General features: G+C 43.2%; 1 protein-coding gene across 4 annotated transcripts in view; it reads left to right on the forward strand.

Moving 5' to 3' along the window:
* The window catches only part of mgat3b (beta-1,4-mannosyl-glycoprotein 4-beta-N-acetylglucosaminyltransferase b), a 79956-nt gene that overhangs the window by 10025 nt on the left and 46289 nt on the right, over nucleotides 1-23642 (forward strand). Inside the window, exon 2 of one of the 4 annotated variants that reach the window (XM_037763658.1) lies at nucleotides 301-935. The exons of 2 other annotated variants lie outside the window; for them this stretch is intronic. The gene's annotated coding sequence lies outside the window, so the exon portion shown is untranslated. Of the gene's footprint in view, nucleotides 1-148; nucleotides 936-23642 lie in introns of those variants that run through there. One more of the 4 variants, XM_037763657.1, reaches the window with a different exon arrangement.

Below are 23642 nucleotides of genomic sequence, written 5' to 3' on the forward strand. Positions count from 1 at the left end.
ATTTCTTGAAAAAAAAAATGTTTTTTTTTTTTACAGTGCATGCTTGCTGATTAGCAGCAGCAGCATACCGAGGAGGAGGAGGAGGAGTTCTCTCCTCTCGGGGCTCCTCCTCCTCCTCCTCCTCTTCCTCCTCCTCCTTCCATCTCCTCCTTCTCTTTCACTTTGCCCCCCCGCACACACACACATGCACACACCTCCTCCTCCTCTTCCTCCTCCTCCTCCTCCTCCTCCTCCTCCATGCATGTCTGATCGAAAGCGAGAGAAGATGATGAAGAAGTAACGGAGCAGATATTTTCTTAGGAGCGTAAAAGGCGTCACTCCGCCGGCTGCAGAGCGACGCGGCGCGGCGCGGCGCGCGGAAGAGAGACGGTGGGAGGGAGACGCATCACGGAGAGAGAGAGAGAGAGAGAGAGAGAGAGAGACGGAGGGAGGAGGCGACAGCGGCTCGTAAACACGACAGAAAACGGCGAATAGGACGACAGAAAGCGGCAGAAATCACCCCCCTCACCACCACCACCCCCCCAACCGCGTCCCTCCTCATCTCTCCATCTCCATCCTCTTCTGCGCCGTTTGGATCATCCTCCTCTTTTTGCGCACCAAAAAGCAGCGCCGTGTTTTTCTGTTTTTAATCATCCTATCTGGACAAACCTCTGCGAGAGTAAACACCGAAGAGAGGAGACGAGAGAGAGAGAGGAGGAGGCTGTGACCATCACTATATACGACCGACAGGAACCGAGTCGGTGGATAAAAACCGGAGAAGGAGAATAAACAGTGCGAGATGACTGGAGAGTAACCAGAGAGAGAGAGAGAGACTTCAGCATCACCGATGCGATGGCATAGCAGCATCTGCAGCAGATCCAGCAGACTAGACTCCGACCAGCAGGACTCCCATCCACCATGAACCTCTGAAAGACATCCGACACAGGCACAGATGGGTAAGACGAGATGCTCCTCTCTCTCTCTCTGTGTTTTTTATTCCAGGATATGGAGGTTGGGTGGGGGGGGTGGAGGGGAGGCTCGTGACGTGAAGACCCCTCTGCCATTACGCGTACAGTTCAAGACTGCAGTGTGTGTGTGTGTGTGTGTGTGTGTGAGGTTGATGATGATGATGATGCTGCTTCTCATGCAATTATCTATTAGATGGGTGGAAACGGGCTGAAGATTATGCCATCTCATGATTCTGTTTTTATGATCATTCTGGGATGTTATCGGGGGTCCTGGGTGTGTGATTTAATTCTAATAACAGAAATAGTATATACAAGGACCACGCATGGATTATACTGGATGGACCTACTGGGCACAGGCCCAGCGGCCCGAAGGGGGTCAGACGGCAGAATGATTCTGACAAGAGACATCAAATTATTACCGTGGACGCAAAGCGACAACAGAGAGACATGATAAGACCACATGGAGAGATAAGGCGACGAGAAAGAGATGCGAAACTACTACGAGACCCAAAACGACCAAAAAGAGGCAAAAACTACAAAGAGACGCAAAACGACTACAAGGAGACGTAAATGACTACAGAGACGCAAAATGACTACAAAGAGTCGCAAAACGACTACAAGGATACGTAAAACGACTACAGAGACGCAAAACGACTACAAGGAGTCGCAAAACGACTACAAGGATACGTAAAACGACTACAGAGACGCAAAACGACTACAAGGAGTCGCAAAACGACTACAGAGATGCAAAACGACTACAAGGAGACGTTAAATGACCACAAAGAGACGCAATAACCACCACAGAACAACTGCAAAAACATGCAAAACTACTACAATGAGATGCAAAACGACCACAAAGAGAGACAAAACGACCACAAAGAGAGACAAAACGACCACGATACATACAAAAAACATGCAAAATAAATACACAACTTTCAGTTTGGGTCTGTCCCGTATGTATGTTGGGGGGTCTTTAATGGGGGTCATAATGAGTCATTGAGAGTTCTCATTGGCTCCGTGGATTGATGTTGCACTAACCCGTCCAGGATTTGGGGTTTGATTGTTGTCCATGGTATTATAAGACACTTTCAGTGTCCACTAATGCAGCCATATTTTTCATTTTCACACACACCCCCCCCCCCTCCCTCCAAACACCTGAACTGATGGCGGCGATCAGCCTTGTCGCTTGCTACATCTTCCCGCTCACAGGAAAGCCTCGCTACACGTCACGCCACCACATGTGAATCACCCCGCCCCCCCGGGCGCTCGTCTTCTGCATGCAAGCCTTCGCTGACAAAGATCATCTTCATCTCCCATCTAGTCGAACCAAAACCCAACGCCACCGCCTGCTGCTGCCCAATCCATTTCTAATTTCCCACGAGAGCGGGCCGGGCCTCCCCGGTCGCTGCTTGGGGGTCAGGTATTGATCCGAGGTCCCGGGTGGGTTTGAGTGTATGAGGAGCTTGAGTAAGCTGATCTCTGATAGGCAGTTAAGTGCAAATTTAGCACTAATGAATGAGGGGGGAGCCTGGAGGTCACAGAGAAGCAGGTGAGATTGTGTCTGCGGAGTGTAAACATGAACCTCTTTCTTCTCCCTTTGAGTACTTTAGTAATGTCGCCCTTGAGCAATAACTCCATTAGACAGTTAGCAGACTGTAGCTGTACCTGGCAGCTCCCAGCTGTGAGTGTGTGTGAAACAGGGCACCGCTGGTGAGCATGCTCAGTGTGTTCCCTCTGGATGAATTTTAAAGATGCACGTCAGGTGGAGGTAATTATTTGAGGATTGCTCCGAGGGGAGATCAGCCTGTTTGCGTAGAAGACACACTTCTCTTGATTTGGTCCAGTTGAACCCAGAAGCAGCTTTTTTTTTTTTTTGATGAAACAGCATTTTGTTTTCACGTGTTTGGACAGAAGATTGGACCTGCCAGGCAGGAAAGAGAGCAGAGAAGGAAATAATTAGAGCTGTGGGGGAAACAGGAAGTGTATACTGTGTACACTGCACCACTCACTGCTTCGGTTCTCTGTGCTTATCTCACTGACTGTGGCTTCAAATGGTCGACGATGCCCCGACCAACATCCCGGATCCCCACGCTTCAAAACAACAACATCAACAAAGACCACATCTCGTGGGGATGCTGGCCTTTTCACTTCTCAGTGATGCTGATGCTGAGAGACAGGCCAGTGAGCTGATGTGTGTGGGGTTGCAGAAAGAGGAGGAGGAGGACATGGAGAAGAAATAGAAAATGTTTCTAAGGGATCGTTGGGGCTTTTAGACGCCACAGCTTGAGACTGAACACAGTTTGCCATACCTGAATATGTATGTGTGTGCAGCAGAGTGGAGGTGTAGCCGATCGGGGAACAGGGAGATAAATGGAGTGAAATGTAAAGACGGAGGATGGGTGGATGGATGGATGTAGAAGGACTGAAAAATAGAGAGAACAGCAAGAGAGAGGAGTGGGCTGGAGGGATGTTAATATCCAGTCATGTGTCTGAGAGAGTGTGGACTCCAGAGATCCACCTGAGCCCCACAGCTGAAGCTCACTTCTTTTGTCAGATTTGATTAAGAGCACTCTCCTGTGATTCCCTCCTCCCCTCCTCCCCTACCCCTCTCTCTCTCTCTCACATTCTCTCAATTTCACCTTCAATTTGCTTCATTGGCGTGACATGTAAATACATCTGTGTTGCAAAAACATATTGAGAAGGAACATTGTGCATAAAGGAGACAAAAACAAGAGATGCAGAGTTAAAACTGGTTAAATGAGGAAAGAACCATGAGATCAAATCAATGGCATAATTCAACATTTAAGGAAACATGCATATTCATGTCTGCACAGTGAATATGAAGCTGGTTAGCTTTCCAAAAAGACTGTAAACAAGGAGGGGGGGCACTGCTAGCTTGGCTCTATCCAAAGGTAACTGACTCTACACCTACTGGCACATTCCTCAGACGGAGGGTTATGTGACTTATATGACTATTTCTCGGCCGGGACCAGTAACTTCCTGGAGTCTCGGCCAAGAAATAGCCCGGTAAACTCCCCCCTCCCATGAAACGGTGAGTTGTCGTTTTTTGTGTTCACTGTACTGATATGAATGGAATCAATCCTCTCGTATCGCTCTCGGCAAGAAAGCAAACAACTGTACTTCCCAGTGTCGAACTATTCCTTTAAGGCAGTTATAGCTGCCGTGTGACAGCAGATAACAAATGCAGCTCCTGGCCCTGCATGGTCAGGGCTGGAGTACTGAAGCTCTTTTGCAAAACTTTGATCATACATCTCAAATGGGTTTCTGTATTTCGGACATGTGTGCAGGGGGAAATTTTGATGTCTAAGTCCCAGTGATTATAGTGTCTCACCGTGTCTTTTCGAGCACAGCGAATCAGCAGATACCTTATGTATCATTGTCAACGCATCTAATGATAATAAGATGTCATGTGGGAAAAAAAGCAATACCTCTTATCTCATTAACTAACTGTCATAAGCAGCATTACCTTCCAATCCACTCCATTCTTTGGTCCTCGCTTCCTCTCACACAGCACTTTCATTATGCTGCTCCCTCTTTTCACCGCCTGCGACTCAAGTTGCAAGGCCGAAACAAATGGCTTTGCTGGCACGCGGAGAGGCTGCCGGTTAACATCGCCAGAGGTGATCTGGGTACGCGGAGATCAACGGCCCCGTCCTCTTCCACGGCATCCTGTTTTTTGTAGGTTTTCCCTCTAAAAGACTCAGTTTACTTCTAGGAAATCAGATGTTAACTGTGACCCAACAATCAGGCTTCTTGTAATCACAGTACACTTACAGTAAAGGCTGCAATCAGATCAAGGATGTTAAAGGCTCTCTGCATTAAGCATCAAGAGGAGTGATGTCTACCTGAGCAGAGAATGAAGTCTCTCTCCCTCTGTGTGTGTTGTAATCAGAGCTTCTCTGTGCTTTGTTGACATAGCTGGGCCGGCTGCACCTGCCTTTTTAGTGCATGTTAGAGCATGTGAGCATGCTAGCTCACGGCCGCCGCTCTGCACTGCTCTCATACGGCCGACCGACACGGAAGCGTAGCACCCATCCTCCAGGTTCCCCCTCAGGTTAACACCATAAAGGCCCAGACACACTAAGCCGTCATCAAGGAACTAGCGGCGATGAAGGTCGACTGTTGCGTCGCCTCACGACGCCTTTGTCTGGTCCGACAAGTTGCATTTGAACACACCGCAAAGACTACAGTCGACAGCCAGTTAGCTCGTACGTTCGGCGCCTGCGTGAGAGGAAATAACTCTCCACACCAGCAGGTGGCGGTATAGTCGTCATTCTAGACTGAGGACGGCGGATATACAAGCTGTTGTTATGATACGTACATGAAACAAAGCGTCGTCTGCCAACCATGTTAACGCCACTTTCACTCACCACTTAGCTTCACTCCAGATCTTCATGTCACTGTGAAAATATCCATGTGTTGGAACGATCAGATGAGATGAAGATGAAAAATGAGAAGAGTCTTCTGTGTGTGTCCTTTTGACTTTACTCATTGGCTTGCTTTCCTCACTTCAGTTTCTCTTCTCGTGCACTGATTTGTTTAAGCTGAACAGCCAATCAGAATGATTTCTCTTACTGACGAGCGCCGGCGCTGATTCAACATGCTGAATAGTCCAAAAAGCCTCAGACACGGGCAGACTACAGCCGACAGTGCGGGACACACCGCAAAAAGTGGTGTTTCAGGGCCTTTAGCTCTGTCAGCACCGTTACTGTTGTTTTCACTATTAGAGCTATTAGCACCGGTAGCTATGAGCCGCCGGGTCAGCTGTCACCACGTTGAGAGACCTGAGAGTTTCTTCCCCTTACTTTGGTAACAGGGCTGTTTAAAATCCAAACAGAGCCCTCTTGTCTTTTTCCAAGTCAAACATATTGCATTTTGTAAGAGGTGAGAATGTAAATCTGCAGGAAATGACCACAAACCAGGCTTGTTGTAAGCAGATGGATGCAGACATCTGATCTCCTGCAGCGTGTGAACACCCGTGAAAGACAGCAATGAAGCGACAAAGACAGTTTTTGCATAGCCAAAGTAAATGTCTTTATTTCTTTACCAAATGAAATCTGTGGATCACTGACTTTAGTTTACAAACTTTAAGTTTGTTGGAAATGGGGCAGAGAGGATGGAAGTAAAACAAATGCAAAACTCCACAGTGCTTTTGCTGTTTTACATATAGAAGATCAGAGTCTGACACTAGAAGGCTGTTTTCATATTGACCTGCTGAAGGAAGGACGTTTCTCTGTGTTAAATCTCAGTTTAATATGTGACGCGTACGTGTGAGCAGGGTTTTGTGACGATATGCAATTTGCCGAAGTGTGATGTGGAAACCTGAAACCGTCAGTGCGCAGACACTGGACTTTGTAGTGAAGTAGGAAACAGCAGTTCAACTTTTGAAACTCTCAGGATGCACATTTAAGCTTCTAACTGGTTTCCTGGAGCCTCCTGAAGCTGACGACAAGTTGTCGAGAGCCTCAAGCAGCAGCAGAACCATCTTAGAGTAAATGTAAAGGATGGACGGCTCACAGTTATTGTAATTCTAGGTCAGCTGCGTCTCCACCGTGAAAAGTGCAGAGTGTAGAAGTGAAAGCAAAGGTTGAGTGAAGCTGAATGACGTCGGGAGGCCGTGTTTGTCCCAGCAGCTATAGCGTTTCTTCCTGCCCGGGGCGGTCTTTGGCATTAATATGCTCTTTATTCCATTGAAAGTCAGCGGGACAAAGGGATGTATTCAGCGCGCTAAAGTAATTACAAGACATAGCTCAGCGGAGAGTGAAGCGCGCGGCAACATGAGTGTTTCTAGCTCTTGTGCACCTCACCGCCTGTTGTTTTTCCGTTGACCTGGATCATACAGTAGAACCAATCTCTGTGTGCATCATTACCGCTGTGTCTGTGTGTGTGTGTGTGTGTGTGTGTGTCGGTGTGTAATCTCTGTGGTTCAGGCGGGGTCGTCCTCCAGGATGTCCAAACGGCGCCATGCTAGCTAACCCCACCAAACAGGTTACGTACGGCCGAGCACAGCCTGCTGCTGCTGGGGGAATTAAGCTGTGTTCCACCTCTGATCTGGCATCTGTAGACACACACTCACGCACACACACACTGCTCGGCTCCTGGCTGTGCTCACACTATTCCTGGAGAGAGAATCAGACACACATCTCTTTCTCATGCGGTGTAATATTTTTCACTTGACTTATCAGGCTTCCAGTAAAGTTCGCCACCTCTCTTTCTGTCCGCCTACACACACACACACACATCGTACACATACCTGCATCCCCCCCCCCCCCCCCCCTCTGGCCCATGCATGCTGCAGGTGTTGCGTTTAAAAGGCATAAAACGCAACACCTTTTGGCTCCAAAGGTTCAGAGCCCTCATTAGTCAGTCGGAGGGCTTTTCGATGGCTCGATTGCACGAAGCGCTCAAAGTTTTTTCCCCGTCACTAACCTGCTGTCACCCGACAAGCTGCAGAGATATAAATACCATCCCGGAGCTCGGCACATGAAAGGAAAGCACTGTGGTGCTCTACTTTGGAGCTCACATGCTACTGCACGCTGTGAAGCTGCTGTTTGGGGGCTGCACAAGCAGAGAACATGTTTCGATGCAATGTGCGAGCAGCGAGGGATTTCAAAACAAAGACAATGTAAATGTGCCTTGACAGTCATAGATAGTGACAACACCTCCAGTCATCTGGCAGCAGCGTCTATTTAGACCAAAACTTGAGTCATTAATTTCACTTTTGAATGACGGCAGGCTGAGCTGATGAAAGAGATTTTGATGCGTGATGACACAGTGAGTCTCTGCAGCTGCGTTAGAGCTGCCAGTGCATTAATATTTTTAGGTTGTTGTCTATTATTTAAATAATATGTAGTTAAAGGAGACATATCATGAAAAACTCACTTTTTCAGCTACCAACCCACAAACTGTGAAATAAAACATCTAGATCAGAAAACATGTGATTCAACCAGACATTCAGATCTGGCTCCCCTTCCTATGTCACATGCATCCTCATTAGAATATATTAGAATATACCGCCCACAGCTTGAGAACTACCTTTGCAAAGGTGCACCATGTTTCTCTCCAATCAGAGCTGATGCTTTCAACTGCATCATACTCATATCTCTCACATGCCAAACTACTATATATATATATATATATATATATATATGAGGCCAGGAACAAACCCTTGTTCTCAATATTTAAATGTAGTTTTATTCAGCCTTAATTTGCAAGTGTCAGTCATCATTATAGTATTCTAACTCCTTATGTGAAGCTCAGAAGATTTGGTCATCATTAAGAAGTGATTTATTCGTTGGATTTGTCTGTTAGTTGTTCACTGAACGACTACGTTGACCGTTGCCCCAGTCCGCGTGCTCTTTGCTCTTTATTTGCTTGTGCTTTTACAGCATCTTGTATCTTAACCGTGACCTTGCATAAGTGCCTATCTGCCGGCCTGTAAAGATTACTATCGGAGCCATTTCAGACAAAAAAACAGTTTAACAAGCAAATCGTAAAAAGCTGCAAGTGCCCACAGACCTCATGATGTCCGATGGACTTGGGTCAGCGGCGCCGGAATGAGTGTTGAAAGGTGGGGGAGGGCAGCGTTGGATGACATAATACAGGGTTTAACACAGGATTTTGAGAGACTGTGGTGTGATGCTCCCCCAAAAGAACATTTTTAACATATTAAAGTTAAATGCATCAATCTGGAGCACTTTGAGAGCACAATTAGGAGGCTACATCTATGAAGAACTTGGTGCTCTAGTAAACAACGTAATCGTAAAGATTGTATGGTTATGAATGCTGATGGCAAAAAGTCCCACAGCATAAGCATGGTAAACGAGACCCATCGCACTGAGGACAGTCCGCCTCGGTGGACAGTTGTGCTGGGAATCCCGTCCCTCCCCACAGGGAGAGAGGGCGCACTGCGCGGCGAGAACTCCACGGCTCCGGGCAGCGGCGAGGTCCAGGCGAGGGGTTGCTGTAAAATTCACGGTCGGGCCTTTTCAAGCAGACCTCGGTCGCGGCGCACCGAATGATGTGCCCGGCGAGGGCCGGCCCACCAGTTGAGAAGTGTAAAGATATTTTCGGTTCATTATGAGACTGCAGCGGGCTGGATGTCATCTCACTGTGATTTCATTTGAATTAGGCGACACGATGGTTGATTATGATTGGATAAAGATCCACAGCTCACTCTGCTGCGCCGATTTTGCAAATTGTGGATAAATATATTATTCAGTGCTTTTTTTATCAACCTCACGTTTACGCACATAGTGTCAAAAAAATAGACTTGAAGCGTAAATAAAGGCTTCAGTTCAGGTTGTGGTTACGTGAGACTCAGCTGAGACGGAGCCGTGCAGACAGCTGCTGACCAGATTAACATGAGAGCGTATCTGTAGAGTAAAAACACTTGTGAACACTCTCCAGTCTGGACATGCACTGGGTGGACGGGGAATGATTGAAACGTCTTTTTTACAGTGCTGCAATATAGTGGCATTTACAGTGATTTGTGACCTTAAAAACAAAGTGGGACCGCGCCCCCCATGCTTCCGGCGCCCATGACTTGGGTTAATATTCTTGAGATGTTGCAACAGCAGCCATCGTTGGTATACTGCGTGGCCTATTGTAGTCTACATAAAGTATAGACTTAACAATCCCTCCAACAGGCGAGCAGGGTCTTGAGAGGCAGCAGTTGTGATGATGAAGTATGGATTTGTGTTCTGGCAGGTCAGACTGAGTGTGGCTGGGCTTCATGTGGGGGCGGATGGAGAGCTCTCCACATTCTGCTGCTGTTTGTCAAGGACGGGACCGCCTGTCCACACACCAGCACCGCTACCTCTCTCTCCTTTCTGTTTGGAGGAGGGTGCTACCCTCTTCTAAATAAGGCAGTTTCTCTCTCCCACACACCCCCCTCTCCACACACCCACCGCCACTGTGTCGGACTCCTGTCAGACAGCCAAGCCGAGTTTACCACCAGGCCAAAATAGAAGTTGTCCTTGAGGACAGCTTTTTCTCTCTCTCTTTCTCTGCATGCTCTGCTCCCTCTCTCACCCTGCACTCTTTTTTTTTTCCTCCCCCCCCTCCTGGTCACCTCAGTGTCACCTTACAGTCATACCCCGCCGCCGTGGAGACCTCAGGGGACCCACCTAGCGGGGAGAGAAAGTGGCCCTGACCTGTGCTTGACCCAGCATGTGTGTTTATTGAGGCTACAGCGCTGGAACGTACCACCGCCCCACAACTTGTAGGGGGGGTGGGTGGAAATGAAGCTCGAGTCATGGCTCGGTCAAAGATGAATATGTAGATATTTCTTTGTGTGTTTCTGGAGAACCAGATGGTTTGTGTTTGCGTCAAGAAAAGAGTTGACATATTGCGAAGTACAGATTTGCAGACTTGCAGGTCAAAAGACGTGCAACGCAACTCGGTTAAAAATAGGCTCAATTTGAGACGGCCACGTGACATAATATATCAATGTTTCCACAGCATTTCAGTGACTTTATTTTAACTCTTAACTACCCAGAATGTTCAAATCAATATACAGATGTCACCAGGCATCACCGGATCACACGCGTTCCAGTGCTAACAGTCTCCATTAAGGACAGTTGTACATATATAAGTTCAGGTAATGTCTCACAGTATCCAAATAAAAAAAAAAATGTCTTCAGTATCATGTGAGTTGATTTATCTGCACCTGTGTTGTTGCAGTGCAAAAAGGAATTAGCTAGTAGCTAACGAAGCTAGCAGCTTGACATTTCATGGTGCAGATTTTCTGAAACGAGCCGCTAATAAATCAAACAATTTGTATGGGGGCAAGTAAAAACTGACTGCAGTCACAGTGCATTACTGTTTGTAGGTATAGCTACCAACAAACAAACATACTTATTTTAACCCAAACCATGATCTTTTCCTAAGCCTAACCAAACTGCGACCATTTCACGACGTTAACCAGGCGTTTAAAACGGCGACCGTTGCGTATAGGTATGAGGACGTACTGATCTGATCTCCTTTCACCGGTAGATACGCTAATTTAGGCTTCACGCGGATTCCAACGCCGGCCTCCTGGGGGAAAGTCCAGTATTTTTTTGACCCACCCATCCACCTCGATATCCTCCCTACGCAGCGTTCTCTGCTCTTTATATTTGCTGGTCCACAATCACGTTAATTACCTCCGCCAAGGCCGAAGGCCTAGGAAGGATGTTTTCACCGCCGTTGGTTTTTTGGTTTGTTTGTTTGTCTGTTAGCAGGATTACTCCAAAAGTCTGCGATGGATTGGATTGAATTTGTGTCGAGGGGTGGGGTGTGGCACAATGAACAATCCATTCGATTTTGGTGGCGATCCGGATCATGATCCGGCTTCGGAATTTTTTTTTTAATAACTCCGCTTAGCCTGTGCACAGCACAGGCTGATGCGTCAGCCAGCCTCTTTCCTTCTGCCTGCAGAGAGAGGAACAGAGAGAGAGCAGGTGGTGGAGAGAGGGGGGCACCTGTAGATTCGGCGTTTTTTCACATTAAACTCGGTGAAGTCATACTCGGGCAGCTTGGTGGAGGTCTGCGCTCTCTGAGTGCCGTTCTAGTTACAAATTAATTTTGTCGATATACACAAATTACAGTGCATTACTTTTTGTAGGTATAGCTATGAACAGTATATGAGAACAGCCTGAAATATAATATTAACTTGAACTGAAAATATGTTTGAGGTTCTCAGTCATCCAGGTCATGGTATCTGAGTAAGGGTTAAATGAGCAACAACTGGACTTGGTTTAGATTCTTGAAGACGTTTCACTTCTCACTTTTCATCCAAGAAGCTTCTTCGGTTCTACTTCAGTTAATAATAATGCAGTATATTCCAGACCGAGCTCACACACACACACATCTTGACACTTTGGATGTCTTTTGACCTGCAAATGCTGCCTGGATGTGATGACGACCTTGGTAACACTATCTCTCCTCCTGCTGCAAATCTAATACTTTGAGTTGGTTTAAGCAAACGCGGAGAATAATTTGCAAGTTCAAGTCAGATCCACTGATGCTGTTAAGTGAATTTATAGTCTGAACTGGAAAAAGAGGAGCAGCGGGAGGTCAGTGTGACATTACAGAACCACTGAGAAGGTTATTTCCTTCTGTGTTGTTTTTGTTTTTCTTAAACGTGCAACCATTGTTGGCTTGAAGGTCGTCTCCATACAACACACACACTTGTGTTTTATTGTGAGACTGCAGTGCATCCTTAAGTGACTCTGAAAGACTTAAAATAGCAGAGGATGCTTGCACCGTTTCCCTGAGCACAGAAATGAAGACGCACTGTTTTTAACTTGTCACATCCAACTAGGTGTTGAGAATAAAATAAAAAAGCACCAGCATACAGTATGGTGTCAGTGGACAGAGGGAGGGTTTGTCTTGTCATTTCACCAGCATTAAGTCTTTCATGACATGCACTCAAGCATGTGCTAGCTGGAGAAAGAAGGATGAGCAGGAGGAAGAAGAAGAGGAAGATGAAGATCGGAGGCGTGCTCATGATTCATTTTAAACAACAAAAGCAGTTCTGCATCTCAGCATGTCTTATAAGAATGAAAATGACGCACACTCCATCGTATTACTGTTCTTTTTGGAAACCTACGTCAATGAGTGGTCTGCCACTGGTAGTGCGAGGGAGGTGAGACGTGAACAAAGGTGGGAGAGGAATGGAGCGAGGGCGGCCGGCCAACTGTTTGTCTGCAGACGGACGGACGGGCGGACGGATGGAGAGAACGAGAGGAAGAGGGAGAGGAAAGACATTTTCATCAGGATTATCCTGCAGCAGAGAATCTCATCTGGGAAAGTGGCCCAGTGCTTACTGAATACACACACACACACACACACACACACACACACTGCCTCAGGAGGTTGCAGAAACTGGAAAAGCTCTGCTTCACCTCAGTTTGCCCAGGAAAGCCCCTCTTTTAGCTTCTTACCCTCCAGAAAGACTCTGCCGTTGGATCTTAATGTATAATTCTGTGAATATGTGTGTGTGTGTGTGTGTGTGTGTGTGTGTGTGTGTGTGTGTGTGGTCCATCCGTCTGCTCTCCTTGTTGAATCTCTGAGGAGTTCCTCCCACTTGATTACACTGTTTATTCGCCGTGCATCCCCAAAACTGAGCTCCTGCCCAGCCGCCGGCAGGCTGCAGCCCCGGGAGGAGAGAGCCGTGATGTCAGCGTGCTCTGCTTTGTATTCCACACGGAGACATCAGGCCAGATGCGCGGAGCTCTGTGAAGCTCCGAGACAAACACAATGCTTATTATACGGACAAAGGCCGATTCATCAGATAGTTGATCGGACAACAAATCTGTTAATTGATTCTTTGTTTGGAAAAAAAAAAACGTCAAACATTGTCTCTCAAATGTGAGGGTTCTCTGTTTTATTATGTTACTGTAAGTTCAATACTTCCGGAGTCTGGACTGTCGGTTGGATAAGACCAAATGTTCCCGTTGCGCTCTGGGACATTGTGACAGGCATTTCTCAGTTTGTCTCAGTTTGCCTCAGCTAGTAGAGAGCTGATGGGGGAGACAGAAGTGCTGATTGAATCGGGATGTATATTAGGAAGGACTGTCAAAGTTAATGTGATAATAATGCTATAATAACGCGTTAACCCTAATGTGTCACTAATTTCTTTAATTCATTAATGCAGCTTGTGATTTTTAGGTTGTTGTGGGCTCAGTTTTAAAGCTAGAGCGAAGAAACTAGAAAACCTAATGAATCCATTGGTACCAACCATGTGATACTAGCTCGTCACGAAGGAGGTTAAATAACGCTCCAAACTTACACTCAATTTTGGCGAGGAAAAACTGTCATGGTTATTTTCAAAGGGGTCCCATGACCTCTGACCTCCAAATATGTCAATGTAAATGGGTTCTCTGGGTACCCACGAGTCTCCCCTTTACAGACATGCCCACTTTATGATAATCACATGCAGTTTGGGGCAAGTCATAGTCAAGTCAGCACACTGACGCACTGACAGCTGTTGCTGCCTGTTGGGCTGCAGTTTGCCATGTTATGATTTGAGTATATTGTTTTATGCTAAATGCAGTACCTGTGAGGGTTTCTGGACAATATCTGTCATTGTTTTGTGTTATTAATTGATTTCCAATAATAAACATATACATACATTTGCATAAAGCAGTATATTTGCCCACTCCCATGTTGATAAGAGGATTAAATACTTGACAAATCTCCCTTTAAGGTACATTTTGAACAGATAAAAAAATGTGCGATTAATCACGATTAACTATGGACAATCATGCAATTAATCACAATTAGATATTTTAATTGATTGACAGCCCTAATATTAGGGCAGCATCTTACTACCCTACCATCATAGACTGTTAATCAGTTATTTACCAGACAAAAATACCAGACATATGAATCAGTTGAAAAATGTCCTCCCTTTGTGTCAGCTCTTTACAGCCAAGCGTGGGTGTGATTCTGTTTTGATAACTCAGTCAATAACACATGTTAACTCCCCTCACCTCTGTGTTAGTCACAAAGGTATGTAGACGCACCCAACAGCAATTGTTTGCATATGAACACAATTTGGGTCAGATTTGAGTATCGATGCAGGCAAATCTCTGATATCTGTTAATCTTTACACCCCTGGTAGTGATTAGTAATAATCCAGCTGTGGTTCTGCCGTCTACAGTACGACTCTAGGAGTGTTCATCCCACTGTTGTTGGGATTCCCACTCACTAATGCTCTTCTTTGCAGTGACCTATGGCTGTAGGATAGTAGGTTAATCTTACATTCTTTCATCAGCAGACGTACATGCAGCCAGATTAAGACATACTGAGGCTTTGTGTTTTCTTCCAGCTGACAGTATCGTGACGCTCTGCTTAAGATGAATCAGTTGAGTCTGTTTTGTGTTGTTGTTACAGTTGAGTTTCAGTGTAACACTCAGCTGTCTCCACTTACGACTGCTGTGACCGTACAGAGAGACGGTGGCTTTGTTAATAACTATCTATTAGGCTGCACCAGATCAGGGTTGAACTGAGATTGATTTAGACATTAAGTATATTTTCTCTGTTAGACATTTTTAATTTGTAGTGTGGGTAATGTGATGCGTGCGTGCGTGCGTGCGTGCGTGCGTGCGTGCGAGAGAAAAAGAGAGGCATTGAATGAATGATGCATTTTAATGAGGATGGTGTTATGTGGGAATATTCATCATATCACACCTCGCTGTCTCCTCATGGCATCATCTTGTTACCAACATAGTTGCATATCATTAGGTGTGTGTGCGTGCGTGCGTGCGTGCGTGTGTGCGTGCGTGCGTGTGTGTGTTACACTGCTGTCATGTGCCTTTGTTAAATGAATTGCGCACACACAGATTCTGGTGTAGAGCAGCTGGGTGGCCTGGTGTTTGGTAAAAATGGAAATTGAAATATTCAGTTTTGGGTTGTCATTTTGCTTGACAAAAACTACAAATATCTATTTTATACATTTATTATTATTTTTTTTCTCAGAGATTTCAACCACATTTCTGAATGAATCAGAATCAGAATGATCTTTTTTTGTCCTTATACTCGGGCACAATGAAATTTCACAGGCCTCTCTCGTGGTAGTTAAGAATAAAAACAAATAAATAATATCAGTGACGCTCTTCTCACTGGAAGATAGTGACCCTGTCCTCGTTCTGGGATCGTTTGTGAAATTTCAAAACCTTCTGTAAAAAGCACATTAATCATTTCACATTTAACAGTTTTTAAGGTCAATCCGAAATGCAACAAACCAAGTTTGGAGAAAATCAATATGCTGCAATGTTGTGGGATCAATATCACAATAAACTTCTTTGGAAGCTAAAACTTTATACCCAAGATACATGGATACATTGATTATGGACATAAATCTGTTTATACCTTATATCGTGATATATTTTCCCAAAGTCCAACATTTCATTTTTTATATTACATTTAGGGCTGAATGATTTAGAAAAAATTCCCAGTGCGAATATTTTGACTGATGTTACAATTGCGATATGATTTGCAATATTACAGTGTATGATAATTTTTACATCATTATTCTTATTTTACATTCTACATTTTAAAATGATGATTTTTGCAGAGGGTCTGTAGCAAACAAAGATGTTCTCTAAAGTCTGTCGCGTACAACGTATCGGCCAGGACGTGTCTGCAGCACCACAATATTTAATTTAAAATGATATTTTGACACATTTCACCTTTAACAATTTGATTAATTGTGCAGTCTTAATTACATTTATTAGTGGCTCATCTGCTTATTAAACTTATGACTCTTGCAGAACAACTCTGGCATTAACACCACACACGTGCATGAATGCATCTTACATTCTTTTAACCGGTTTTCTTTGAAAATCCCAAAAGAAGTTAGATTAAAATGTGCAGAATGTAGTTGTTTTCTTTTCGCTGAAATTGATTAATCCTAAATTAGATGCTCAAAGTTTCCCAATAAGCAGAAACAGCATAACCTAAAGCCTGATTTTATCCCAATAGTAACATCCCAATATGTGACAATATGGCCCTCCTCCGCTTCGTGTTTGTGCTCGACCTTTTCCCTCTTCTGGTGGCTCATTGTTCGGTAAAGGTTGGGTAAGCAGACACCGCTCCCAAAGGAGCTGTATCTGTGTGGTGGATACCTGGGAGACAATGCAGGGATGAATAGGTGTGAGTGAGCCTCGCGTGCATTTATCTAGCCAGGAGGATAGGCGGTGAAGAAAGGTCATGTGACGGATCAGGTGTGTTTCTGTAGCATCTGTGTCACACACATACCGCCAGCTCACATTTAACAGCTTACACACCTTCATATACATTGTCAGTAACCGAAGATCCTCTTTCAGATCACTGACAATGTATACATGTCATAGTTATTGTGTCTGCTTTAACAAAGACATGCAGGCAACTATTGTGTGGCTGTCTCGTCTCACTGACGAGTATTTGAGGCATGAAACCAAATACAGATTACGTCAGGTAGCACACGTCAGATGTTGTTTTGTGAATGTTGCATAATAACTGTCACTGGGTCATCGCTGTAACACAAATCTGGTCTTTAAAAGGAAATGAATACTTGGAAAAATATAATAGATGACACAGTTACGCTGTCAGACTACCTGTATAATGGCCCTTTTGAGAGTGTTGTTGTTTTTTAGGTAACGCTTTATAAGATTAGAAGCTTCTTAGAAGGAATCTCGTCATTCTGTGCAAATTATTATTGGAAAATAAGAAAGTAAAGCTTCACTTCAACCCAAGTAAATAGTGATTCTAGGGCTGTCAATAGATTCAAATATTTAATCGCGATTAATCGCACATTTTTTATCTGTTTAAAATGTACCTTAAAGGGAGATTTGCCAAGTATTTGATACTCTTATCAGCATGGCAGTAGGCAATCCTGACAATGTAGTATGACATGGTTGGTACCGATGGATTCATTAGGTTTTCTAGTTTTATATGATGCCAGTATCTTCACTCTAGATTTAAAACTGACCCCGCTACAACCTAAAAATCACAAGTTGCTTTAATGTGTTAAAGAAATTAGTGGCGTTAACTTTGACAGCTCTAATGAATTCATTCATATTTTATTCTTGGGAGCTTTATCCTCCATATATGTTGAATTGTATGTTTGCCTGTAGAAAGACTTTAAGTCAGGGGTCATGGGCCACGTACAGTCCAGTTTGATGTCAAGTGGGCCGGACCAGTAAAACCATTGCATGGTAACCTATAAATAACAACACCTCAACATTTCCCCTTCCTGTTAGTGTAAAGAAGTACAAGTACATTCTGAAAACGCTCACAATTAATGAAAAATCCACCCCAAAATAAAAATAGAAGTGCATTTTAATTGCAAAATTGGAATTAATGATTCATTCTGACTTAAAAAAAGTCATACATTTGACTTAATATCAATAACTTTGGCTAACTATGTCAAAATTTACTATTTTTTTTCCTTAAAATCTGGACTTAATTCCTATAAAAAGTCATAAATGTGACAAAATATCTCAAAATTGTGACTTGAAAAATGAAAATCTCATTCTTTTGACATTTAAGATTCATGACTTTGAGTCGTATCTCTTAAGTTTGACTCAAGTTTAACTTAATTCTCATAATTATGACTTCCTATGATAATTCTTACTAGTATCTCTTTATAGTTTTGGTGTGTAAAGTATCTCAAAAGTGAGGATTGAAAAATGAAAATCTCATACTTCTCTGCAATTTTTACACTTTGCACAAAGTCATCCAGTGGGTTCGGATTGGACCCTTTGGCGGGCCAGTTCTGGCCCTCAGGCCGTATGTTTGACACCCCTGCTCTAAGTTATGCTATCATCTTATTTGAATTACTTAACTGTAAATGTACCACCTAGTTTCCCTATAACTTCTACATCATTACATCGCTCTTTTGAGGAAACATCTTGGACATGTTTTATGATGAAATAAAGCTTTACCATTAAAATGTGTAATGTTGTATTATATGGAGCTGATTCTACATATTTGATGTGCAGTCGGGTAGGTTAGTCGTTAAAAAAAAGTAGCCTATCCTAATTTACGAGATGCTCTTATATTAGATGAACCTCAGAGTAAGTCGTAAGCAGAGCTTTCAGATAGATAATAGTGAAGCAAAAAGAACAGACTAAGTGACTTCAGCAGCTCTAGCAGTTCTGTCAGTCCGCATTTTTCTGCCACATTTTCCACACAAGCAGAAAATAAACACAAAAAGATTTAAGTGGGTGGGAGCAAATCTATTTGAGTGGGCCGCTGAAATAAATTCAGCATATGAGAAACGCTGCGTCCTCTGACTAAAGGACTGCTGCTGTGGAAGACAAGTACTTTATTATTGTTTGTTGCTATAAATCATCTGAGATCGTCTCTACGGAGACTCATCTTAGTTTTGGACATTTACTGATGATAGCAGCTCAATCGTGAAATGGATGTGTTGACTTTTCGGGGTTGTAGCCTTTTAAACTTCTCTCATGCTTGTCAGTCAAGCGTCGAGCAGTATTGACTTATGCCAGTCTTCCATGCTCGTCTCCTCTCGCTACCTACACTCGGAGAAAATAATGTAAACCACACATCATGCTGTCACGGTCGGATTACAGCTCTCAAAGCGCAGCTCGGCATGTTCTCATATCTATATTGTGTTTTTTAATATATGAAATTCTGTATTATTATCCGTCACTGATGCGCTTTAAGGGCCATTAGGTTGCCCTGCGTGAGTTTAACATGAGCAGCTTTCATAAAGCACGGCGCGGCACGGTGTGCTGACATTACACGATAAAGGTCCGTATAGTTCCTATAATTCACAGGCTGACACGCCATCCTGTCGTCACATTTGCTCATGATGGTATTAAACAAATGTAATTATAATTCAAAGATGGCCTTATTGAGGATTATGTGTGAGTGTGTGTGTGTGTGTGTGTGTGTGTGTGTGTGTGTGTGTGTGTTGGACTCATACACACTCATACACACACACACACCCCAGCAGGAGCTGTGATGCAGCACTATTCTAGAGACAGGAGGTGGCTGCAGGATTGAATGGGCTTCATTGTGTTCCAACAGCACTATCTTGGAGACAGAGTGGCGAGCCAACGTACACACACGCACATGCACACGCACTCACACACACACACACACACACACACACACACACACACACACACACACACACACACACACACACACACACACACACATACACACGCACATAATGAGAAGTAGGTCTGCACGATAGGAAAATCTGCAATGTGCGATATCACTGTTCAATATTGCGATGACGATATGACTTGCGATAAATAAGCAAATATGAAATATGCATATTAGCTATACATATGTCAGCCTGGTTGTCTTTAAATTGAATATTTAAAATATAACTAGGCTAAATGTTGTTTCTAGAGCAGCAACAGTAATGTTTACAAAGTCACCATGTAAACTCATTAATATCTCACTGGGAACAATCTAAAATAAATCATATTTAGCCGGACATCAGAATTTTCAGATACGTGGCAAACTAAGCAAAACAGTTAGACCACATACAGACTGCTTTTGTTTGAGCTCGTGTAGCCGAGGGTTATACTAAACAACACAGAGGCTCCGTAGTCTGCACCGAGACGGCAAGACCTTGTCAACAACAGCGCATCACCGCTTCACTCCTTCCGTTCCACCCTTCACAATAAACTCCCGGACACATAACTGAATACTAACGTTACGCTCTTTAACCCCAAGGCCCCGTTTAATACCGGCTTTCATTAACCATCCCTAAATTAAAATTATTTTTCTTATTCGTCGCGTTTTAGGCAGTCTTAGTCTCGTTAGCATGCAGACGTTAGGCCAGGGGTCAGAAACCTTTACTATCAAAAGAGACATTTTAGGCAAAAAAAATAATAATAAATCTGTCTGGAGCCGCAAAACATTTGATCATTGTGATGAAGGTAACACAGTTTAGAGTCTAAGTATATAGTATATAAGTCTAATGCAGTGAGGGCCAAAGAGAAAATGTACTAAGGAGTATTAGGGCCACATTGAGGGGAAAAAAATCTGAGATTTCCAGAATAAAGTCATAATATTACGAGAATAAAGTCATAACTTTACGAGAAAAAAGAAAATAACACGTAATATTACTACTTTATAATATTATGACTTTGTTCTGATAATACTACGACTTTTTTTTCTCGTAAACTTCTGACTTTATTCTCATAATATTACCAATTTTTTTTCTCGTAAACATCTGACTTTATTCTCATAATATTACCAATTTTTTTTCTCATAAACTTCCGACTTTATTCTCTTAATATTACGACTTTATTCTCGAAAATCTCCGATTTATTTATTTTTCCCTCAATGTGGCCCTAATACTCCGTCGTACTGTCGTACATTAGACCTACAACAATGATAAATAAAAATGAAAATATAAACAAAGGACAGTTATTCATTTCCAGGGAGCTACTGGAGAGGAGCTAAAGAGCACCATGTGGCTCCGGAGCCGCAGGTTGCTGACCCCTGCGTTAGGCAAAGGTGTGCTTTGAGCTAAATGCCTCACCGAGACGCCTGCATGGCTGTAAGCTATAAGTCGTGTTAATCAATAATAATGTAAAACAAATATCAATATCCTGTCCTGAACCCGAGGATGAAAAAGTTCTTTCATACAGATTTGTTCTTGATCGTGATATTATTGTTTAATAGCTTATTAATGGCCACCCAATCTTGTAGTTATTAGCTTCTGCTGGTTTGATCAGCTGTGTTTGCAGAATGATTATCCTGCAGTCACGGGTCATGCTTCCACATGACGCTCGGTATGTTTGGATGTTAGAAGTACATATAAACAATATAACTGTAATCCAAGCATCCTGTAATAAAGTCTAATCTGTTTACAGACTAATTACAGTAATTATTACATGAATAAAACATAATGTAAGTTCTACCCAGGAAGCTTTGACAGTGTGACAGTTTGGATTGTTGTTATTCAGGTTAGATAAGTGAATGAATACAAGAAGCCAAACACCTGTGCTTAAGCAACGCCACTTCTGGAGTTACTTTAACCCAAACCACCATCTTTTCCTGAACCTAACCAAGTTGTTTCATGTGAAGACGGAAGTTTATTTTGAAAAGGCTGTATGCATGTCACGAGCGTAAATTGACGTGTTGCTGGACATGCATAGGACACACGAAAAATGAAGAAACGTGTGGAAATTTGCCATAAAGCGGGAGAAATACAGGACAATTGTGACTCTAGGAGGAAACCGGGAGAGGGCGATGAAAAACGGGAGTCTCCTGGGAAAATCGGGAGGGTTGGCAAGAATGTATCATACGAACTGTTATGAGGTTACAACCATATTGTGAATAATTGCTCGGAGCTGATCTCCGCTCTAAGACCTGCAAGTGCAAACGTGAAGCTCTCATTTGATGATCGCGAGCAGAGACGGGCATATTGAGTTGTTCAGAGCTGCACTGATGGCAAAAGAGAAAGTTGAGATGTGATAAAACTCACACTGAGGTCTGTACACACACACACACACACACTGTTGGCTGTCTCTTGTGTACACACATGCTGTTAGATCTGTCTTCTCTCACACACACATATGCTCTGACACTTCTATATCTGTGTCACACAAAAACACAAGCTCCCTCTTTGCTCTCGCTCCTCTCTCTTATACAGTACAGTATTTACAATCAGTGGATCCATCGCACGCAGTAACACTTGCATTCAAATCAGCCAGCAGGAGATAAAAGCCTGCAGACAGGTAGAGGTGATTATGCTGGCTGCGTCAGCACAAATAAATGACACACATAATCACCGTGTGCTCAGTTCACCTGGGAGATGGATGGCGTTCGATGCATAATACATACAAATCAAAAGATCTGACGGTCTGTTGTAACTTCCACCTTCCTTCTATTGTTAAAGAAAACTTCACTGAGGTTTCTAATTAAAGAAAAATAACCTTTACTTTGCTTCAGAACAAAAAAACCCAGAAAGATTATAGATAAGGATTCATATCTGCACCTTCTCTGCCCTGCATTATAAAACTGAATCAGAAACAAAATCCATATATCACCTAAAAAGGTTTCACGTACAAGTAATTTGCTTTTTACTGTATTTGTGCAAAATATAGTAAGAGATAATTCTATGAAAAGTAAGAATAAAATTAAAAAAAAACTAAATATAGAATAGAAGAAAATTACAATAAAAATATGAAAAAATACTATTAAAATATTACAATAAAATGTGAAAAAATACTATAAAATGATGTACAATATATCTGAATTAAATGACAGCTCTATAGAAGAAAATTACAATAAAAATATGAAAAAATACTATAAAAATATGTGCAATATATCTGAATTAAAATTAAAACTGTATAGAAGAAAATTGCAATAAAACTACAATAATTACTATAAAATATGTACAATACATCTGAATAAAAAAAAAAAAAAGCTGTATAGAAGAAAACATGTTTCCCAGTACAGCCGCGCCCACAAAGTATGATTGACAGGTGATGAAATTGTGTTTTGAAAACACCACAGCAAAGATGTCGCCCTGAAAAGATATCAAAGATGAGCTCTTTAAAGGTTAAACGTCTCCCGAACATGCAGAGAGTCTGTGGTGATGTTTTCATTTGATGACCACATCGTCATCAGCTGCTGGACGTTGAGCTGCTTCAGAGGGACCGGTGTGGTGTTAAGGTGTGGTGTTGAGGGCAGCTTGATTTGTAGACCTTCTGTGTTGTCAAGGTTGTGCTTATCAACACAAGGTCACTTGTCTCGTCTGTAGTTTATCACTTTATTGTAACACACACACACACACAGTCACACACAGTTTCCTCCCTTATTTTCTCATTTGATTTCACCCCCTGCCTCTCTACCTATTTTTGTCTCTTCCTCCTCCTCCTCCTCCTCCTCATCTTCCTCCTCTCAGACTGACTCTACAGTGTCACGCTGCCTCCCTGCAGGTTTCCTGCCATTACTGCCAATCTGCCGTCAGTGTTTTTTCACCAGTGTTGGATTGTGATGGAAGGCTGTAGAAAGAAAGTTCTATTATTATACAACTGCTTTTATATGAACATGGAGGTTTTTAATGAATCATGTAGCTGCGATTATGTTGCGTGAATGGAACAAAGGTTAAATAAATATACAGTAATTAGCTGATTATATTTCTGGTCCATAAAGGATTAGGGATGTTACGAGAACCGATACTTGGGTACCAAAATTCTGAAA

Source organism: Sebastes umbrosus, chromosome 3 (genome assembly GCF_015220745.1).
Source record: "Sebastes umbrosus isolate fSebUmb1 chromosome 3, fSebUmb1.pri, whole genome shotgun sequence".
Taxonomy (NCBI): Eukaryota; Metazoa; Chordata; class Actinopteri; order Perciformes; family Sebastidae; genus Sebastes; species Sebastes umbrosus.